Below are 21,265 nucleotides of genomic sequence, written 5' to 3'. Positions count from 1 at the left end.
TATCAACTCACAATCCATGGTATCCACAAAAGACAGCAATATAACATCAAAAGGTCTGCAAATTTTTAAAAAATTACTTCTGCAAATACAAAATGTCTTGGAAAACCAGTCTAATTTCTAAAATACGGTTGCAAGGGAACTCTAAGGATGAAAACCATACTTGGCAAAGCAGATCAGGGAAGCCTGAATAACAAGTAAAAGGTGAGTTAAGAGTCAAAAGAGGCAAAGAATTAGAAAAGAGTATCTTGCAGACCAAAATGTAACAGAGAAACAAAAATAATGTTTTAGTATATCTGGAATTCAAATTTTCCTGGGCATCTTGTATTTTTATTTGGTAAGTTTAGCAACACTAATCTATGGGATCCTACAAAGGTACCATTTCTAAAAATTAATCAATGGTATTTCTGTGTGTGCGTGAGAGAGAAAAAGAGAGAGACTAGGGTACTTCAGGGGTGGCAGAGAAAAAGGCAAAAGACACACATAGAGGCCGGATGATGAAATGATAGAAAACCACTATACGATTAGTTTTCCCATGGGAGTTTTGGAAGGATAACATAAAAAAGTACCAGGGAGGAGGGAAAAAAAATACCTCAAAATGGCTACCATTAATTTGACATTTTTATTTAAGGTATTTTTCTCATGCACAGATGGGTATATAATATTCTCAATATATTCAGACTTAAATAAGTATACTTTACTTACAAAACCACGATATGATACATATTGCTCGATAGGTTACTTTTATCCAGCAGCAGTGTGAAACATGGATTAGGAGAACAAACACTAAGTGCCTATCAAGTGACAAGCACTGTTTCTAACTACAGAGGATGGAGCAGTAAACAAGAGATAAAAGTCCCATACCACTTGGAACTTATCCTATAAATAAAATGAGTAAAATATATCACATTGCAGACAGTGAGAAGTGCTATAGAGAAAAATAAGAGAGAAGGGGAATAAGGAGCATGATGTGAAGGATGCAATTTTAAATAGGGTGAACACAGAAAGCCTCACAGAGAAGAATCTGAAGGCCTTGAACTTGAGTATCTGAATAAATGTCTGAAGGAGGTGAAGAACTAAGCATGCAGATATCTGGAAAATGAGTTCTGAAAGAGGGGACTATGGGCTTTACAGACCACCAAAAGAACTGTGACTTTTTCTCTGAGATCAGAAGCAGAGGGACCTGTGGAGAAGGTACAGATTAGTACAGCTGGGGAATGATGAGGATGTGGAACTAACACTGAAGAGAAAGTCTAAAATTATTATCTGTTTAATTACAAATAACACATTTAAGGGCAAGGAAAGGGAATGTGCATGAATAAAACAAAAGCAGATTAGCTGGGTTAGCAGAAAATTAGATGTATTTTTTTCATTTCTTTTAATTTTTATTAAATTGCTATAATGTAGTGGAAGAAAACATTTCCAAAAATGCAAAACAACTTAGCAATGGGATGGGAGGCTATTTTCATTCATATCAGTAGCAGAGTGGCAATTTACTAAAGAAAACTTCACTGGCAGAATCTCAAAAGAGAAGTAAAAATGATAAAGAAAATAAAGTTGAAAGGGGACATGGTGAGAGCAGTGAAAAAGAACATCCAATTTTTATATCAGTGACTATGTTAAGTAGTTAAAAAGAGAACATACTCAACTTGCACTGGCATGGGATTTATCAATGTCCTCTTTTTTTTTTTTTTTGCTTTAAATCACCAAAATATTACTTGTTCAACACAAGTTGAACAACACAGAAAATCTTAAGAACATAGAAAGAAAAAAAAAAGTACCTGAAAATGAGTACCATTAATTTGATATTTCTATTTAAAGTATTTTTTCTTATACACAGATATGTATACATATCCACATTTAAATGCATTTAGTTTATATAAAAATATTATATAATATACATTGCTCTTTAGGCAATATTTCAAGAACATGTTCCAATGTCAGTAAATAAGTTTTAAAGAATATGACTATTTCCTGGCTACAGAGTAATTAACCTATCATTAGCGACCTAACCCCCTACTCTTGGGCAGGTATGCTGCTTATAATTCCTTGCTATCATAAATGTTTCAGGTTTCCTGTACATGTTGCCAGGCCAATATTTTTATGCAAACATACATCAGTAGAGGTTAAACAACATGATCTCCTTAGCCCTTTTAAATTTATTATTAATCTTGATTTTGGTAGGATCAAAATAAACCACAACTGAATAAATGGATTGTTTCCTTCAACAACACATGGGTAAGCCCTATATAGTATATACTTTTTAATAATAAGTAATAAATTCATTTGGTTAGAAATAAAAGTGGTATTAAAAGATTAAAAAAAAAAATCAGAAGCCACCTGCCTCACCTCTTAGTTCTGCCTCACAATCACTCTTAATTCTCTTTACTCTTTCTTCTGATAATTATATATAATATGCTTCTTCTGATATTTCTTTAGTTTGTAAGTTTTCAATATTACTTTTAACTTCTATTCTGAAAGATATAGATTAAACTATCTTAAACTATTAGAACTTCTACTCTTCTATCTTCTAAATACTATTATAGGTAAACTCATCTGAACTAAAAGATGTCATTTCATGAAAAGAGAATAACTGTACCCATTCTCTATGGGGTCCTTATAGCAAAGGTCCTAGAGAGATGAGTTCAGGCATTCAGAAATCTTAATAACTCTTTAGTCCTCTCTAATAACATTGAATATGGACATTATATGTTCCCATTCATAATGTCTTCCAGCTACTATAATTTCTTTGGCAGTCAAACTGAGTGTTTTCCCCCAAAAATTGGGAACAAGGAAAGGATGTCAGCTCTTAAATATTTCTATCTAATATTGTAATGGAGGTCTTAGTATAATAACCCAGAAACCCAGTGCCGTCAATAGGCAATAATAATAGACATACAGATTAGAAAGGAAAAAATAAAATTGTACCAGCAAATGACACAATTATCCACAAGAAAAATACTAAGAAACCTATTTTTAAAAAGTGCTGGAGTAAATAAGTGAATTTACCAAAGCCGTAGAATAAAAGCTCAATATATAATCAATTGTATCTATAAATGGAAACCCTGGCGGCGTAGTGGTTAAGTGCTACGGCTGCTAACCAAAGGGTCAGCAGTTCGAATCCACCAAGTGCTCCTTAGAAACTCTATGGGGCAGTTCTACTCTGTCCTATAGGGTCGCTATGAGTCGGAATCGACTCGACGGCACTGGGTTTGGTTTTTTTTTTTTTTTTTAATCTATAAATACTACCTATAGATGCCAAAAAATAAACAAAAACAAAATAATTAGGATAAGTTTTAACGAAAAAAGGGGAAGACCTATACACTGAAATTAAAGAACTAAATAAAGATGTTATACCGTGTTCATGGATCAGAAGACTCAGCATTATTAATAAGTCCATTTTCCCCATATTGACCTGTAGACTCGATATAACCAGTATGAAAATCCCAGCAAGCTTTTTGATAGAAATTGACAAGCAGGTTGTAAAATTTATATAGAAATGCAAGGGACTTAAAACAGCCAAAGCGATTTTGAAGAAGAACAAAGTCAGGAATTGTTTATAGAATCTAATTGCAAGACTTACTATATAAAGATACAGTCCTCAAATTAGAAACCTATTAGCACTAAAAAAGGCATACAGCTCAATTAAACAGAAGAGATAGTCCAGAAATACATCCACACCTATCTGGTTAATTGTTTTCAGCATAGGAACTAATGTAATTCAACGAGTAAGGACAATCTCTTCAACTAATTGTGCTGGAATAACTGGACAGTCATATCAAAGAAAGTGAACCTAGATCCTAGACCTAAATGTAAAAGCTAAATAAAATATCTAGCTAACTTGGAGAAGGCAACGATTTCTTAGGACACGAAAAAAACTATAAAATTTCAATACTAATAAACTAGACTTCATTAAAATTTAAAACTTCCACTTATCAAAAGACTAACTGGGACGGTTTCATTAAGAAAGTGAAAATGTAAGCCACAGGCTAGGATGAAATATTTGCAATATGTGTCAAGAACTGTGCAGGGTCTAAGATTTTACCCTATGTACAAGCTAAGTTAATCTATTATTGTTTCATAGATGCTAGCAGAAAACATGAGACTCCTGGGTCAAAGACAAAAAAGATTATTCTCTAACCCCAACCCCAAATCCCACAGGGACCACACAGGGCCCATGATGGATGCCAGCAGTGGACTGTATCATAGGAAAAGAACACTGAGCTTGAGGATTTGCCATTTTTATGGAGAACAATAGCAAGCCTCCTCACTGTCCAGAGGAAGATGTTACCTCATCTTTTACAGCTGCTCACTGCAAACACAATCCTGGGAAATGGCATGGGAAAAGAGCAGTCATGGCCTTGCCTTCTTGACACAACCAGAAAAAATATGCAGAAATGCTCAGGGACCAGGGCACACTGCCTTTCCCAACAATAAATATAACTGATAAAGTAGTTGTATCGAGAATATTTTAAAAACTACTACAACTCAACAGTAACGAGATAAGCAGCTCATTTTAAAATGAGTGAGAGGCTTGAATATTTACAAACGAGGATACATAAATAGCCAATAATCACATGAAAGATCATTTGTCATCAGGGAAATGCAAATTAAAACAACAAATGAGATAAGACTATATACCCTCCCCCCTCCACACACCAATGGTAAGGGTGTGAAGCAACTGCAACCCTCACATACTGTTGTTACAACCACTTTTTGAAAACCGGTTTGGCGGTTTCTTTTTAAGTTATATATATGCTAACCATATGATCAGCAACTGCACAACTAGATTTTATGCAAGAGAAAGGAAAATATACATCCATACAATGTTCAGAACAGCTTTATTCATAATAGTCCAAAACTAGAAAAAGCCCAGGTGTTCATCAATAAATTGTGGTATTCCCATAGACTAGAATAATATACAGCAATAAAAAGAATGCAGTATTGATACATGCAACAAGATAGATGAATAAAAGAAATTATACTGAATTAAAAAGTCAAACAAAAAAAAAGTACATAGTATATGGTTCCATTTGTATAGAAGACCAAGGCCAGTCTGTCAGTCTTTTGTCTGGGGCCATTTTAGTTCAGGCATAGAAGTAGAGCTGGAAGCGAATTTTTTGGTATACATGGTTGGAGAACAGGGGTGAAAAGGGGTAATATTGGGGCTGAAAGTACATTTGATCAATAAACACTGGGAAAGCAATTAAATCCACTGTTTAGAAATAATTCTTTCAGCCATTATTTTTTTTTTTTCCCCAGTTTGTGAAGCCTAACATGCTGTTTAATGTCTCACAGTTTCTACATCTGCACCTGCTATTCTTGCCTCCAACACTCTCTTCTCTTACATTTTTTCTCAGGGCCTCTCTTGACATGGGTTAGAGCTGGGCTGAGAATGACTTCCCCAGGGAGGTCTTTCATAAGCCACAGGCTGAGTCCCCTCTCTGTGAATTCCTTTTTCATTACATTCACCACTCTGTATTAAAATAATTTTAATCACCATTTATTACTTAAAATATGTATTGAGTAACACATATGTATTGGATGCAGGGGTCACATAAGCATCAAAGATGATGCCTTTAGGTTTTTGGCCTACACAAAAATGTGGTATCATCCATTAAAATGAGGAAGAAGAGAAGAGATGAGAGACAAAGGAAGGAAAGAGGGAAGGAGGGAAGGAAGAAAGAAGGGAAGGGGGAAGAGAAATAGAAAAAAAAAAGACAGGCAAAGAAGAGAGTACCATAGGGGAAGTACACATTTAAGAGTCACAGTCTGAGAAAATAGCATATTCTCTCTCAGAAAATAATACATGCACAGAGACCAGGATGAAAAAAAGGAGGACATAGGAAATCTGAAAGAAAAATATATTTCAAGCAAATGAAAGAGCAAGAACAAAGCTTTGAGGCAAGAATGAACCTGGCATGTTCAAAGGACAGCAAGATGGCTCATCTAGATCCTAGTGAGCATGACGAAGCGTTACAGACGACAAGGACAGACAAAACAGGCAGGAGCCTGATCAGGGAGGCAGGGGGTCACCAAACAAAGATCTGCAGGCAAAATGTTTTTGTGTGATCTTGAGCAAAGAATGGTTTTTACATTTTTAAAGGCTGGTAAAACATCAACAAAAAAGGAAGATTATCAAGTTTCGGGGGGCCAAACCGAGAGTTTAATTTTGGACATGTTAGGCTTAGGTTGCTTATTAGACAACCAAGTAGCTATGCTAAGCAAGCAAATGGATATGTGAGTCTGGAGTTCAGAGGGGAAAGGGAGACTAGAGATGTGGATTTAGGAATTGACACCCACAGGACTGGAGGGCACAGAATTTAAGAGTTCAGGAAAATAAAGATCTTTTTTCAGAGTAACAGGGAGATAGAAGGAAAATCAAAGGTACTGATCAACTATGTCAAATACTGCTAATAAGTAAGAAAGTATGGAGACTGGATCATTGGATTTAGCAGCCAGCTTGGAGATCATTGTGACCTTGAGAAAAGCAGGTTTGGTGGTGGGTTAGGTATAACAGCCAAGACATAAGTTTGAAGGGGAGATCAAGAGGAAGTATGGACAACTCTTTTCAGGAGGTTTTCTGTAAAGGAGAACAGAGCACTGGCACAATAGCTAAAGGGGACCCCAGGGTGTGATTTTTGAGGGGTTGAGGGGAAACCACAGCATGGTTGTATGTTGAGAGAATGAGGAAGCAAAGTATATTCCATGTTGATGCAGGGGGCAGATACAGATACAGGAGAAACACACAACTCTTAAGCCACAGAGGATGTGACTGCTATACAAGAGGAAGGATCAGCCTTATACAGTTTATCTGTATAAAAAAAGCAAAATTACTTTAAGAAAACATATTCCAGTATATTGTTAGAACTGGTGATAGGAAGTAAGATATGGCAGTTATATTCTGACTGCATCTACATTCTGAGTGAAAAAGAAAAAAAAAATAACCATCTAACAGGGAGGAGGCAAAGCTGGGGTTATGAGAAGAGGTGTGAAATCGTTTTCAGATAGTAAAGAAGTATGCTGACAAGAAGCAAGAGGTAGGATATCTGACCACTGCTAAGGGCTTACTTGGGAGCTGTGGTCACTCAGGAAAGACTAGTCGGTGCAGCTGTAAGCTTCCTTCCAGATGCATGCTGTTCTGTGGTGCAGGTGCAGAGTAGGGGAAAAGTTTGGTTTACTCAAGGGCAAGGTTTCTGCAGATGAAAAAGAAAGTATGGAAAGGCAAATGATCTGATGGTTTACACAAGAGGGTAAAAGACTGTGGGGTCTAAGATAAAAAGAAGTAACGGTGTGGCAGGGGCGTGATGCACATGAAAATGTCAATGGATTAGCAGGATGAATGAGATGAATGAATTACTGAAGTGAGGATATTAAGAAAACCAGAAAGATAGTGCCCAGGGGAGAGTGTCTGTGAAACATATTTAGAGGTGCGTCATGGATTGAATTATGTCCCCCAAAAAATGTGTATATCAATCTGGCTGGGCCATGATTCCCAGTATTGTGTGACTGTCATCCATTTCGTGATTGCAATTTTATGTTGAGAGTATTAGGGTGGGTAACATCACTCTTACTCAGGTTTCCTCCCTGATCCAAAATAAAGGGAGTTTCCCTGGAGTGTGGCCTGACCACCTTTTATCTCTTTTATCTCTTGAGAGATAAAAGGGGAGCAAGCAGAGAGTTGGGAACCTCATACCACCAAGAAAGCAGCACCAAGAGCAGAGCACGTCCTTTGGACCTAAGATTTCTGTGCTGAGATGCTCCCAGACCAAGGGGAGGCTGATGCATCACAAGGACCTTCCTCCAGAGCTGACAGAAAGAAAGCCTTTCCCTGGAGCCGGCGTCCTGAATTTGGATTTGTAACCTACTAGACTGAGAGAATAAACTTCTCTTTGTTAAAGCCATTCACTTGTGGTATTTCTGTTACAGCAGCACTGGATGATTAAGACAAGGTATAACGATGTGTTTGAAACTGGACAGAAAAATAAAGATTGTTGGAAGTGATGGTATCAAGGAAATGAAAGGGTGGAATGTTGGAGAGATCATCTATGTGAATGATAAAGTTACCAAGGACAACGACACTGGTAGTAGCAGGAAGAAAAGCAGTAAGCTAGGTAGACAAATCTTCTAGGAATAAGGAGGAACCTGTCAGGACATTCCAGCATCTCTCTGATTAACAGCCACTTTCTGGAATAGAAAGCATCCTCCTAGGGCAATACTGGCTCCTGCCTCGTTTATACCATATCACCAATCACCATTCAATGAATGAATGAGGTTAAAATAAAATGGAAGGCATATAAACACTAAGTGCTAAAGTAAGAAAAGAAAGGAAGATAAGTCACTAAAAAAAGAAACACCAAATGTTTACTTGGAAAGGAAGAGTTCAAATTAAACACATAGGAAATTGACCACATAATTGGGAGATTAGTTTTCAGTACAATTTTCCCCCTTTTATTATATTACTATCAAAATACAGATATGAAAGAAAGGAAATTGAAGGGAGAAAATGAGTTACATAAATAACCAAAAATATTCCTTTTAAGCCTAACTCTTCTTACATTTCTTTCATTTTTATATACTTCAAAGGAAGTAGGAAGAAGGGGGGTAGAGGAAGGATATGTCTGCATCTCTCTAAGTCCATTAGCCATGAAGATGAAAATACTTAGAAAGCTTTATCCCCTGTGGTATCAAAACACATTAGTGAGATAAGTATGTCTGCCTGACATTACAAAAATTAGAAGGATATTTATCCAACATAATTTTTAAATCTTTTTTAATCTCTTAGTAAATTTTATTCTAAAATAGCAAATGCAGGATAGGAAGGAAAGTGTATACATTGCTCTTGTCAAATTTCTTATTAAAGTATTCTAAAGTATAAAAAGTAATATACCCTTTCACACACTCATTTCCCTTACTATTTCTATTTCTCTAGAACCAAACATTTTTTCTTCTGTTGTGTAACTATTACAGGTAATAGTAACCATTTCCTTTGATCTAAGAACATATTATTTTGTCCCTGCCTCAATACCTGCATTTCCTCACAGTTCAGGTGTAAGACATGTTTAGTGTACGTTTCTTCACTATTCTGCCTAATTTATTTGTTTGCAAAGTAATTTGGAATGCCATTCCTATGGCAAAATAAAGATATATCATATTTCCTGTTACCAGTGGAAGTATTAAGGAATTGACTTTATTTTTCAAATACTGAATGAATGATTTTTATACAACCACGGAAAATCCACCATCTAATGATGACCTAATCTAAAAATATTAAGAGTAGAAAACTAAATCTATAAAACCAGTATGCCCTGCAGGAAGAAGACACAGCAATAATGCCAAAATGGGTGAGGACAATGACCCTCTTTTATGCCTGGTAGAGTACCTAACACAGGGCACTTGCTTTACTCAATACCTGCCTAGATGACCTGAGACATCAAACAGGAGTCAGAAATTATATTGTAAAGCATCAGTCCAATCACTACAAACTATTATCCAGATCACGAAACAATACCTCATTCCTCCCGGAACATAACGTATACCAAAATCCACCATGCAGCATCCTCAACTGCAGGTAATAGTTTAGTATTTTAATCACATTAAAATGCAATATGAGAAACCAGCAATTTTTAATTTGAAGGCCTAATACTATACCAAACAAAAAAAAAACCAAACCCACTGCCGTCGAGGCGGTTCCGACTCATAGCGACCCTATAGGACAGAGTAGAACTGCTGCATACAGTTTCCAAGGAGCACCTGGCAGATTTGAACTGCCGATCTCTTGGTTGACAGCCATAGCACTTGACCGCTATGCCGCCAGGGTTTCCACTACGCCACTAGGGTTTCCCTGGTAATACTATACGGCCTCTAAAAATCAAAATACTGAGGGACTATAAGGTTGAACCTTACGTTTTTTGTTTGTTTGATTTTGTTATGCAAAGTTAGTTACTAAATACCAGACCCTTATCCATAACATTTGCTTTGTAATTTTTAGTAGGTTTTACACTGCAGAAAACAGAAAAATACCATCAACAAAAAGCCTAAGTTCTCCTAATACTACATGAGAACATGGATACACTCTTGCATGGGTGCCTACATGTATGTGTATAATATCTGGGTTTTATTTATGTCTGTTACCAGAAATTACCTTCCTTGGCTTCTCTCTAGTACTGTAATTCCTGAATCTCCGGTAACTATTCAGGTTATGAGACTTGTGAAGAAGAATAAGATGATACAAAAATGTGGAGACTATTTAAAGAAATAGTTTGCATTGCTAATGACAATATTTTAAGAAAACAGCAAAGTCAACATTGTATAAAACAAGGGTAAGCACAGTTGCCGCCAAGGGAATAATTATAACCTAAATTACTATCATGTATATTGTAATACAATTTCCTCGTATTTTTCAAATTATTTCCAGCATCTCTAATGTCACTGATCAACAAAAACACAAAGCTGTCATTGCAGTATGAATTACTGATTTTCAGAACATTTACAATCCCAACAAATCTCCACTGCCAATAAAATCTGTTATTCACAAAAGATTTTACACAAGCTTGTAATAGAAATCATAAGATGAAAAGTACTAAAGAAAGGTGCAATTGCCAATAAAGTTTAGCAAGGACCTCCCTTAATTACTTATGATTTTTTTTTCCAAAAAACATTTAATGATTACTATTGCATGCCAAAAATTATGTCTATAATCACAAAAATTGCTGTTAATGTACATTAAAAATAGCACACGTCAGAAGTTTAAGATTACCAATTATACTTTACAAAGAAATAGGATAAAATACAAAAACTTACCCCTCCCCCAACCACTACTAGCTTTGAAATGATCTCTATTGAAAAAAATATGCTTGATTCACTACCAACTTTGCTGTGGTTGTTGTTGTTAGATACCGTCCAGTCGGCTGCAACTCATAGTGAACTTAGGTACAACAGAAGGAAATACTGCCCAGTCCTGCGCCATCTTCACAATTGTTGTTATGCTTCAGTCCATTGTTGCAGCCACTGTGTCAATTCATCTTGTTGAGGGTCTTCTTTTTCGCTGACCCTCTACTTTACCAAATATGATGTCCTTCTCCAGAGACTGGTCCCTCCTGATAACATGTCCAAAGTATGTGAGACGCAGTCTTGCTGTCCTTGCTTCTAAGGAGCATTCTGGTTGTACTGCTTCCAAGACAGATTTGTTCCTTCTTTTGGCAGTCCATGGTGTATTCAAGATTCTTCACCAACACCACAATTTAAAGGCATCGATTCTTCTTCCATCTTCTTCATTCATTGTGCAGCTTTCGCATACATAGGAGGTGACTGAAAACACCAGGGCTTGGTTCAGGTTCACCCTTAGTCCTTAAAGTGACATCTTTGATTTATAACACTTTAAAAAGGTCTTTTGCAGCAGATTTGCCCCATGCAATGGGTCATTTTATTTCTTGACTGCTGCTTCCATCGGTGTTGACTGTGGATCCAAGTAAAATGAAATTTTTGACAACTTTAATGTATGCTCCATTTATCATGATGTTGCTTATTGATCCAGTTGTGAGGATATTTTCTTCTTCATGTTGAGGTATAATCCATACTGAAGGCTGTATTCTTTGATCTTTCTCACTGCTACAAGTCCTCTTTGCTTTCAACAAACAAGAATGTGTTATCTGCATTAACTCAGGTTGTTAATAAGTCTTCCTCCAATCCTGATGCCACATTCTTCTTCATATAGTCTAGCTTCTAAGATTATTTACTAAGATATAGACTGAATAAGTACGGTGGAAGGATATAACCCTGATATAACATCTTTCCTGATTTTAAACCATGCAGTGCTGTTGCCTCTTGAACTTGATCACGAGTTCCTCATGAGCACAATTAAAGTGTTCTGGAATGCCCATTCTGTGCAATGTTATTCATAATTTGTTAGAATGCCTTTGCATAGTCAATAAAACACAGATAAACACCTTTCTGGTATTCTCTGTTTTCAGTCAAGATCCATCTGACATCAGCAATGATGTCCCTCATTCCATGTCCTCTTCTGAATTCGGCTTGAATTTCTGGCAGTTCCCTGTTGATGTATTGCTGCAACCACTTTTGAATGATCTTCAGCAAAATTTTACTTGTGTGTAATATTAATATTGTTCAATGATTTCCACATTCTGCTGGATCATCTTTCTTTGAAATGGGCACAGATATGGATCTCTTCCAATCAGTTGTCCAGGAAGCTGCCTTCCAAATTTCTTGACATAAACAAGTGAGCGCTTCCAGCACTACATCCATTTGTTGAAAACTTCTCAGTTGGTATACTCTCAATTTCTGGAGACTTGTTTTTCACCAATGCCTGCAGTGCACCTTGGACTTCTTGCTTCGGTACCATAAGTTTTTGTCCACATGGTATCTCCTGAAATGGTTGAACATCAACCAGTTCTTTTTGGTACAGTGACTCCATGTATTCCTTCCATCTCCTTTTACACTGCCTGCATTGTTTAATATTATCATTGCAGAATACTTAAATATTGCAACTCGAGGCTTGAATTTTCTCTTCAGTTCTTTTAGCTTGAGAAATGCCGAGCATGTTCTGCCCTTTTGATTTTTTTTAACCCAGGTCTGTGCACATTTTGTTAAAATACTTTACTTTGTCTTCTTGAGCCACCCTTTGAAATCTTCTGTTAAACTGTTTTACTTCATCACTTCTTCGTTTCACTTTAGCTACTCTACATTCAAGAGCAACTTTCAGAGTCCCTTCTGGCATCCATTTTGGTCTTTTCTTTCTTTCCTGTCTTTTTAATGATCTCTTGCTTCCTTCATGTATGAGGTCCTTGACGTCATTTCACAACTTGTCTGGTCTTTGCTCATTACTGCTTCATGAGTCATAGTTATTCTTGAGATGGTCTCTAAATTCAGGTAGGATATACTCAAGGTCATACTTTGGCTCTCGTGGACTTGTTCTAATTTTCTTCAGTTTCAACTTGAACCTGTATATGAGCAATTGATGGCCTGTTTCGTAATCAGCCACTGGCCTTTTTTGACTAATGGTATTGAGCTTTTCCATCATCTCTTTCCACAGATGTCGTCAGTTTGATTGTGTGTATTCCATCTGGCGAGGTCCACATATACAGTCACCATTTACAATGGTGAAAGGAGGTATCTGTCATGAAGAAGTCATTGGTCTTGCAAAATTCTATCATGTGATTTCCAGCATCATTTCTCTCACCAAGGCCATATTTTCCAACTACTGTTTCTTCTTCTTTGCTTCCAACTTTCGTATTCCAATCACCAGTAATTATCAATGCATCTTGATTGCACATTTGACCCACTTCAGACTCACTAATTTTTAATAAGGTTACATTTGATCTGAGACCCGAATGATAACACAGAGCCAGTCATGGGCACAGTGGTCCATCCAGGCAAATGGAACAGTAATTTTTATACAAAGCTCCTAATACGGCAATAAGTCTGGAGTGATCCATGAATGGGAAGAAGTCCAGTGGTGCAAGAATCACAATACTCAAGAGGCAAAAGGAGAAGCAGGCAGAAGACAGGTCCCATGAGGCCAAAGTCAGCTAAGCAAGGAGTTTGGATTTTATATGTTCGAAGTGTACAGGGTAAAGAATCATTGGAAGGATTTAGGCAAGCAAGAAACATGGATCGAGCAAAGGGTTCTAAATGATTACACAGGCTACTAGGTTGAAAATGGATGGTCCAATGACTGAAATGCTTTAAGAAATGGTTTCCTTAAAGTTCAATCCTTAGTTAAAAAAAAAAAAAGGTAATCCTTCTAAATGGAGAGCTTTCTGGTTTTTTGAGGGTGTTTTTTCTAATTTTTTAAATGTTAAGTTTATTGATATTTTTCTGTGCAAGTGTTAACATATTTTTAACAACCTTGCGCTAAAAGTACAAGTCTTTTCTTCCACATTTTCTTTCTAAAATTACTACAAACTAACTTTGGCAAGAGTTGTTTTTACTACCTATTATTTTCTCATGATCTTCTATACACCTCCCCAAAACTGCTGTTAAAACTGACTCTAGAAAATAAAATCATCAGTACTACATACCATTTTCAATTGTTTCGTAGAGCTGATGATCCCTTCATTTTTTTTTTTGCTATGAATTTATGTCTTCAGTACAGACTACACTAAATATGTAAAGCCTGATTCACTGAGATACCCTGAAATGACACTCTTGCAAGTTTAATTTTTATCCAACAACTTCAACACTGCTAATCTTTTTCTATCAATTTTTATTTCTACAGGCTTTAGAAAGTAAGGTCGAGAATACTGAGCTCACAGACCAAATATGAACTTTCTGCTGTCAGCTCTAGACCTGACATGAAGCATGGAAGTTTTATTTTGTGGAAATTTCTGGTTTCTAAATCATTTTTTTTCCACCAAATCATAGTGTGTGTTACTGATTAAGTAAATATTCTCCTTTTTATGTTTCAATTAGGCTGTTTTAGACCAATTTTAAAAGACAGCTTAATTAACATCTATTCAAAGCAAGTATGCTTAAATAAAGTTCACAGACAAGCTCAAATTTGTACAATACCTGTAAAAGTTTTTTGTTTTTTTTTTTTGTAAAAGGGAATCCTACATTATCTGACAAAAATACGTATGATTTACTTTTTGATGCAGAAATTCTACTCCTAGAAATTACTCTGTTAGAGAATTCCAACCATAGAAAATACATATGCATAAGGTTATCCACTGCAGCATTGTTTGTAATTGCAAAATAATGAAAACAACTTGAATGTTACATTTAAAAATAGTAATCGAATAAACCATGGTGAATCACATAATGGAGCAGCATATAGCTGTGAAAATGAATGAGGATATCGCTATGAACTGATATGGCATGATTTCCAGGACATATTTTTAAATGGGAAAAGTACAAAAGAATATCTATAGTGCACGGTAAAACCTGCAAAAGCAAGAACCCGTATAAGGCAAAAAACTGTCAGAGAAGGAAAACTCAATTTCCCACTAAAACAAGCAATAGAAAGCTGATAAGCAATAGAGAACTATTAAAGGCAGAAAACTTTTGAGACCCAAAAAACAAGGCAGTCTCGTTAAGTTCTGGCTCTCATAGGTTTCACTGTATTATATTTTACTTATGAAAGAAAAAGAAATAAGAAAATACACATCTATCTGTTCATTTGTGCAAAAAGACATAGGAAGGAACAACCAGGCACTGGTGAGACCAGGAAGCCCTGGTGGCATAGTGGTTAAGAGCTCAGGCTGCTAACCAAAAGGTCAGCAGTTCAAATCTACCAGCCACTCCTGGGAAATCCTATGGGGCAGTTTTACTCTGTCCTATAAGGTCACTTTGAGTCAGAATCAACTCGACAGCAAGGAATTTTTTTTTTTTTTTTTTTAGTGAGACTGGTTACCTTCAGAGGGTAAACGGGAATGTGGTAGAAAAGATGGGGAAGTAAGAACACCATACAAGGGAAGGGGATAAGAAACACTTCTCTGAGTATGCCTTTTGCATAGTTCTGACTTTTGGAACCATGTTGATGTCTCATATATTTAAAATAAAAAAATAAAACCAAGAAAGAAAATCCTAAAATGGAGTGAATTCAAAACAAATGAACCTAACTGCATTTCCAATAAATGTCACAGAAATGAGTGAAACTATGAAAGACAAGAAGGAATTCTATAATGTTAGACTCTGATTGAAGGTATCAGTATACTTGTGGTTTTTTGTATGCATAGATATAAAGAAAAGCAATAGATATAGATGGGTGTGTGCATATACACATAGCATTTCTTTTCTGTATATGGCTAGAAAGCATATACTTGCACACATATACACATATGTGGCATGTACACACATGCGTATATTTCTTAGCTCTGAGAAGGCAAAGAAGTAAACGCATTCACAAGTAAAGACATTAGTAGACCCACTGCTTACATGGAAACCCTCGTGGCGTCGTGGTTAAGTGCTTCGGCTGCTAACCAAGAGGTCCCCAGTTGGAATCCACCAGACGCTCCTTGGAAACTCTGTGGGGCAGTCCTACTCTATCCTATAGGGTCACTATGAGTCGGAATTGACTCCACGACACTGGGTTTTGGTTATTTTTTAATAGATAAGATAATGGTATTAGAGGTAACCCCCAACTTAGGATGGGGCTCCGTTCCAAGGATTCCGTCGTAAGTTGGTTCTGACATAAGTCGAATATCTCGAGGTTTTTTGTTTTGTTTTTTTTAAGGTTTCATTATTACTGAGTCAGCGTCTACTCCACTGCAATGGTTTTGTGCGTGTGTGTGTGTGTGCGCGCGCGTGTGTCCCTTTTATTATCAGTATCTTTATAACTCTAATCTTTGTCTTTGGGGGTTGAGGGATTGGAAACATTACATAAACTTACAGCTTCAACACTGGAGCTTCCTGCTTTTCCAGCTGTATGCACATTAGGTAAGCCCCGATAAATAAACAAAAGGACAGTCGTAAGTGTGGTTCGTTGTAACGCGAATAAGTCTTAAGTCAGGGACAGCTTAATCAAGAATATACTTTACCACATGAATGTAAAAATTTTTAAGTATTAAAAAGGCATTTTCAAATCTAATGTTTTATGCTTATGCTATTTTTAAGATTAGACAGGACATTCAAATTGAATTCCTTTCAATCTTTAATCTAGACTTCAAAACATACTATTTAGACTATTGTACACAGAGTATCTTTATATATTCCCTTGCTGAAAAAAAAAAATTAAATGAAAAAAGTTATACAGTGTCAAATAAGGCTGTTTTTATTTACTATCAATATACCTTTTAGAAGTGGAAAATGGTTTCATCTGAATAACAAATTGCACTTTAAAGACTAAAAAACAGTCAAAATTGGGGATGGGGGAGCTGATAAGCATGGATGTTCTAATTTGCCAGCCTCTATTTGATGGTTCAATGAAGAACAAAGATCTATTTGGCACATCTGAACAGAGAGAAAAAAACACCATGATGCTTTAGTCATTGGTTCATTATCTCCTTTATTGTGTTGGTTATGTTTATGTAGAAAGAAAAAGCACAACAAAACTTCATTGGGCAGCCACCAAAAGGGAAAAAAAAAAAAAAAAGAGGTAAGAAAACACCAGCTGTTCTAGTCTTTAAAATCAGGCAATTTGTTTTTCAATCCCTCCAGGTAATTGCGCAATTATTTGCCTCCACAATTCTAAGTAGTACTTTCAAGCCTCAGTGTTTTTACAGTTATCTGCCATCTTTTTTTTTTTTCCTTTTCCTTCTTTATTTTTCTTGTCTTATAGAAGACAACCACCTTACTTCCTAATATATACATGCTAGCTTGTAAATTTTTTTTAATGAGCCCTGGTGGTACAATGGTTAAACACTTGGCTGCTAACCAAAAGGTCAGCAGTTCACACTCACCAGCTGCTCCACAGGAGAAAGATGTGGCTGTCAGATTCCATAAAGATTACAGCCAGGAAACCCTATGGGGCAGTTCTACTCCTTCCTATGGGGTTGCTATGAGTTGGAATCAACTTGACGGCACAACAACAGCCTACAAATCTGTATACACTAGTAAAAAGCTCGAAAATACAAAACAGTTCAAAATCTAATACAGTTTTCAGAATAGTCTTCATATGAATAACATCAACAAATATAAGAGAAAAAAAATCAGTCGTAGAGTGAAAAGAATAAAATCTTTGGATCAGGATCAGAATCACATCCCACTACAACCTGCAACATGACTTTGGCCTCTGCTTTTCTTGGTGTCAAGCGTCCACAGTGGTTATGGAATGGAGAAAACTGCAAAATTAAAGTACACTAAAAAAAATTTTTTTTTTTGAGATATATCTGTACTATCTGATGTTGTCATGATAAGCGCTTATTGCATTTATTCATTCATTCATTCATTCATTTAAATTAGCAGGTTTTTTTTTTAACTGTACAGTTTATAGATCAAGGCAAAGGTAGAGAAAGAGGAACCCACGGTTTAGGGAGCAGCAGAGGGAACAGCACGAAGTAATGCATTAATCAAAATGGCAAAGAGCCAGTAAAAGTCAAACAAAAAACTTGGACTACTTGTTTGTTTATGCTTCATCTTCCTGTTAACTAAATGGACAGATATGAAAAAGGTGAAATTGTCTTGTATATTTATCAGACACTTTGGCACTACTATGTGCTAAGCAAATACTCTCTAAATGCTTCTTAAATAAATAAAGGGGTAAAAAGTGCAGAGGACCTAAATTTACTGAATGTTTAAACCAAACCACAATTTATTCAGCCATTGTCTCCATTCACTTTGTTTCCAGGTTTTTCCACAGTAAATAATACCACGGGAAACACATCTTTGTGCATATGTCTTCGCCTGCTGGTGCTTTTATTTCTGTCATCAGTTCCCAGGAGAGAAATTTTCATTTTTCACAGACATTCCAGATAGCTTTCCAAATATACATTATCACTTCACACTTCCACTAGCCATATATAGAGGTACTTTTCCCCCCACCAAAACAGTAAAAATTTAAGTGATGGGTATAAAGTTATTTTAATTTGAACGTCCATAACTACACATCTTTACATATGTATTTGTCTATTTGGATTTATTCTTTTAAATTGTCTTTTTAGACCCTTAGCCCATGCTTCCATTGGATTGTGTGTGTGTGTGTGTGTGTGTGTGTGTTTCTAGTCAATTGATAAAAACTCACTCTAGGGTATAGGTATTAATCCTTTATCAAAACCACTAGAAGTATTTTTTTTACGGGGTCTATCATCAACTCAACGGCACATAACAACATCGTTTGTCTATTGCCTGTTTAGTTGGTCATCAAAAAATTTCAGGTTTTTTATAGTCCATTATGTCTATCTTATCACCTGCCCTTAATGGTAGGTGTATTCTCCTGAATGATTTCATAACATCTAAGTCTTTAGAAAACCTGAAAAGCAAGTGGGCAAGTTAGTCATGGTTGTTGTCATGTGTCCTTGAGTGGATTCTGACTCACAGCAACCCTACAGACGGAGTAGAGCTGCCCCATCGGGTTTCCTGGGCAGCAATCTTTATGGGAACAGATCACTAGGTCTTTTTTCCCCTGGAGAGTCTGGTGGGTTTGAACCTTTGACCTTTTGGTTAGCAGCCAAGTGCTTAACCATTCCACAACCAGGGCTCCCTCACTCACACTTAAAAACAAAACAAAACAAAAACTTGTTGTCATGGAGTAGATTCCGATTCATAGCAACCCTACAGGACAGAGCAGAACTAACCCATAGGATTACCAAGGAGCATCTGGTGGATTCAAACTGCAAACCCTTTGGTTAACAGCTGAGCTCTTAACCACTACGCCAACAGAGCACCACAGTCATGCTTACATAGGGTAAAAGCATTCAAGTAAGAGGAAGCAGCAAGCACAAAGACCAAGAAGTAGGAGCATAGCCTGGGGTATTTAAGGAATAACAAAGCAGCCAGTGGGAATTTAAGACAATTCCATTTCTCATGTTAATCAAATTTGAAAGGGGGATTATCCTTTTGGATTAATAATTTACAAATATACCCTTGACACAACCCTAAAAGGAAGAACTTAAATTTTATAGTAAATCTTTTATAATATGAATAATTAAGTATAATTTACAGGCTTTCTAAGTTTATATAGAGAACATGTTACAACAGTTGAACAAAGTTAGATCGTGCAGAGGCTTGTATCGTAAGCACAACATCCCTCCCTGTCTCTGGGATCCTCCTCTTTGAAGGAAATATTCCTCCTCTACTTTAGCCAGGGAGCAAACCAAAACCAAACCCATTGCCATCAAGTCAATTTTGACTCATGGCAACCCTATAGGACAGTGTAGAACTGCCCCATGGAGTTTCCAAGGAGCCCCTGGTGGATTTGAACTGCCAACCTTTTTGTTAGCAGCCGTAGCTCTTAATAACTAGGCCACCAGGGTTCCCTTAGCCAGAGAGAGCTGCCAATTGTAATTCCCTCCACTGTCCCCAAAAGAATCCATCAGTCCCTTCTCTGGATCAATCTAACTGTAACTAAGGTTAGAGAACTCCTTCCACTTCAGTGGCAAAATCCAAACCCAGCAGCTGATCGCAGCCATGACTTTGGACTCTTGGAGAAAGCGGTTCTGCAGCCAGAAAAAAAGGACACTAAGGTTCAAGGAAGGAGCCCTGGTGGTGTGGTGATTAAGAGCTAAGGCAGCTAACTAAAAGGTTGGCAGTTTGAATCCACTAGCCATATCTTGGAAACCCCGTGGTTCTGCTGTGTCCTATGTGGTCGCTATGAGCTGGAATCGAATCGATGGCAGTGGGTTTGGTCTGGTTTTTTGGTCCCAAAAAGAATCCATTAGTCCCTTTCTCTAGATCTGTCCAACTGTAACTAAGGTTAGAGAGCTCTTTTCACTTTGGTGGCAAAATCCAAACCTAGCAGCTGCTCGCAGCCATGACTTTAAATTCTTGGAGAAAGCAGCCAGAAAAAAAAGGACACCAAGGTTCAAGGAAGGGGCCAAGGAGAGAGGGAGAGAAGATCCTGGTAGCAGATCCTCAGTCTAGTCATCTCCAGCCTTACCCCTTCCCTTCCAGGCACAGGAGCCAATAAATTCCCCTTTTTGCTCAGGTTAGTTCTAAATGGGCTTCTATCACTGACAACCAAAAGAGATATTGCCATATACTTACCCAAGTGCATTGTTAATGCATGCTACTCTGTGCTTTTTATGCCAGTATGAGAATATCAGTACTATGTATATTATCTCCCATCCTCATTACCCACATCAGTGTTTCTAAATCTCCACATGTTAATACAATGAAAATATGGAAAATATCACAGTACGTTTCTTTTTTCTAAGGAAAATGGAATCAAATTATTGATGCACAATACTAAAACTTTTGAAATTAATACTTTTTTTTTTTTTTTTAAGAACTACAATGATAACACTGAAAGGCTCTACTTGACACATGCCTTTTTCTTAAATAATGTGTATTCCATTTTTATTCTTGGAATTTTCTATCTTTTCACACCAGAAGTGACATAAGCTTTAGTTTCAGATACTGGGCTGGAAAGAATTGGATATGATGGCTAATACGTAAAATTAAAAAGCACTTACAATGCTACTTGTTTTTCTCACTGAAAAATCTAGATTCCTAAAGGATTTGAGGAATCCTACAAACTTCCGCCATTCCTCCTCTTAAAATTTAGAGGAGGAAGAGAGAAAAAAAAATCCAATTACATAATTTTTTTAAAAAGTTGCTATGGAGTTGATTCTGACCCATGGTAACCCCAAATGTGTCAGAGTAGAACTGTGTGCCCCACAAGGTTTTCAATGGCCAGTTTTTAAAAGTAGATCCC

The 21,265-nt window shown here is 36.7% G+C and overlaps 1 protein-coding gene across 2 annotated transcripts in view; it reads right to left on the bottom strand.

Moving 5' to 3' along the window:
• The window catches only part of DIAPH3 (diaphanous related formin 3), a 588,341-nt gene that overhangs the window by 417,722 nt on the left and 149,354 nt on the right, over positions 1-21,265 (bottom strand). The gene's annotated exons all lie outside the window — the stretch shown is intronic.

The sequence above is a fragment of the Loxodonta africana genome, chromosome 17 (genome assembly GCF_030014295.1).
Source record: "Loxodonta africana isolate mLoxAfr1 chromosome 17, mLoxAfr1.hap2, whole genome shotgun sequence".
In the NCBI taxonomy this organism is placed as follows: Eukaryota; Metazoa; Chordata; class Mammalia; order Proboscidea; family Elephantidae; genus Loxodonta; species Loxodonta africana.
The sequence above is the reverse complement of the archived record's forward strand: the minus strand, read 5'-3'. Positions and strand labels throughout refer to the sequence as shown.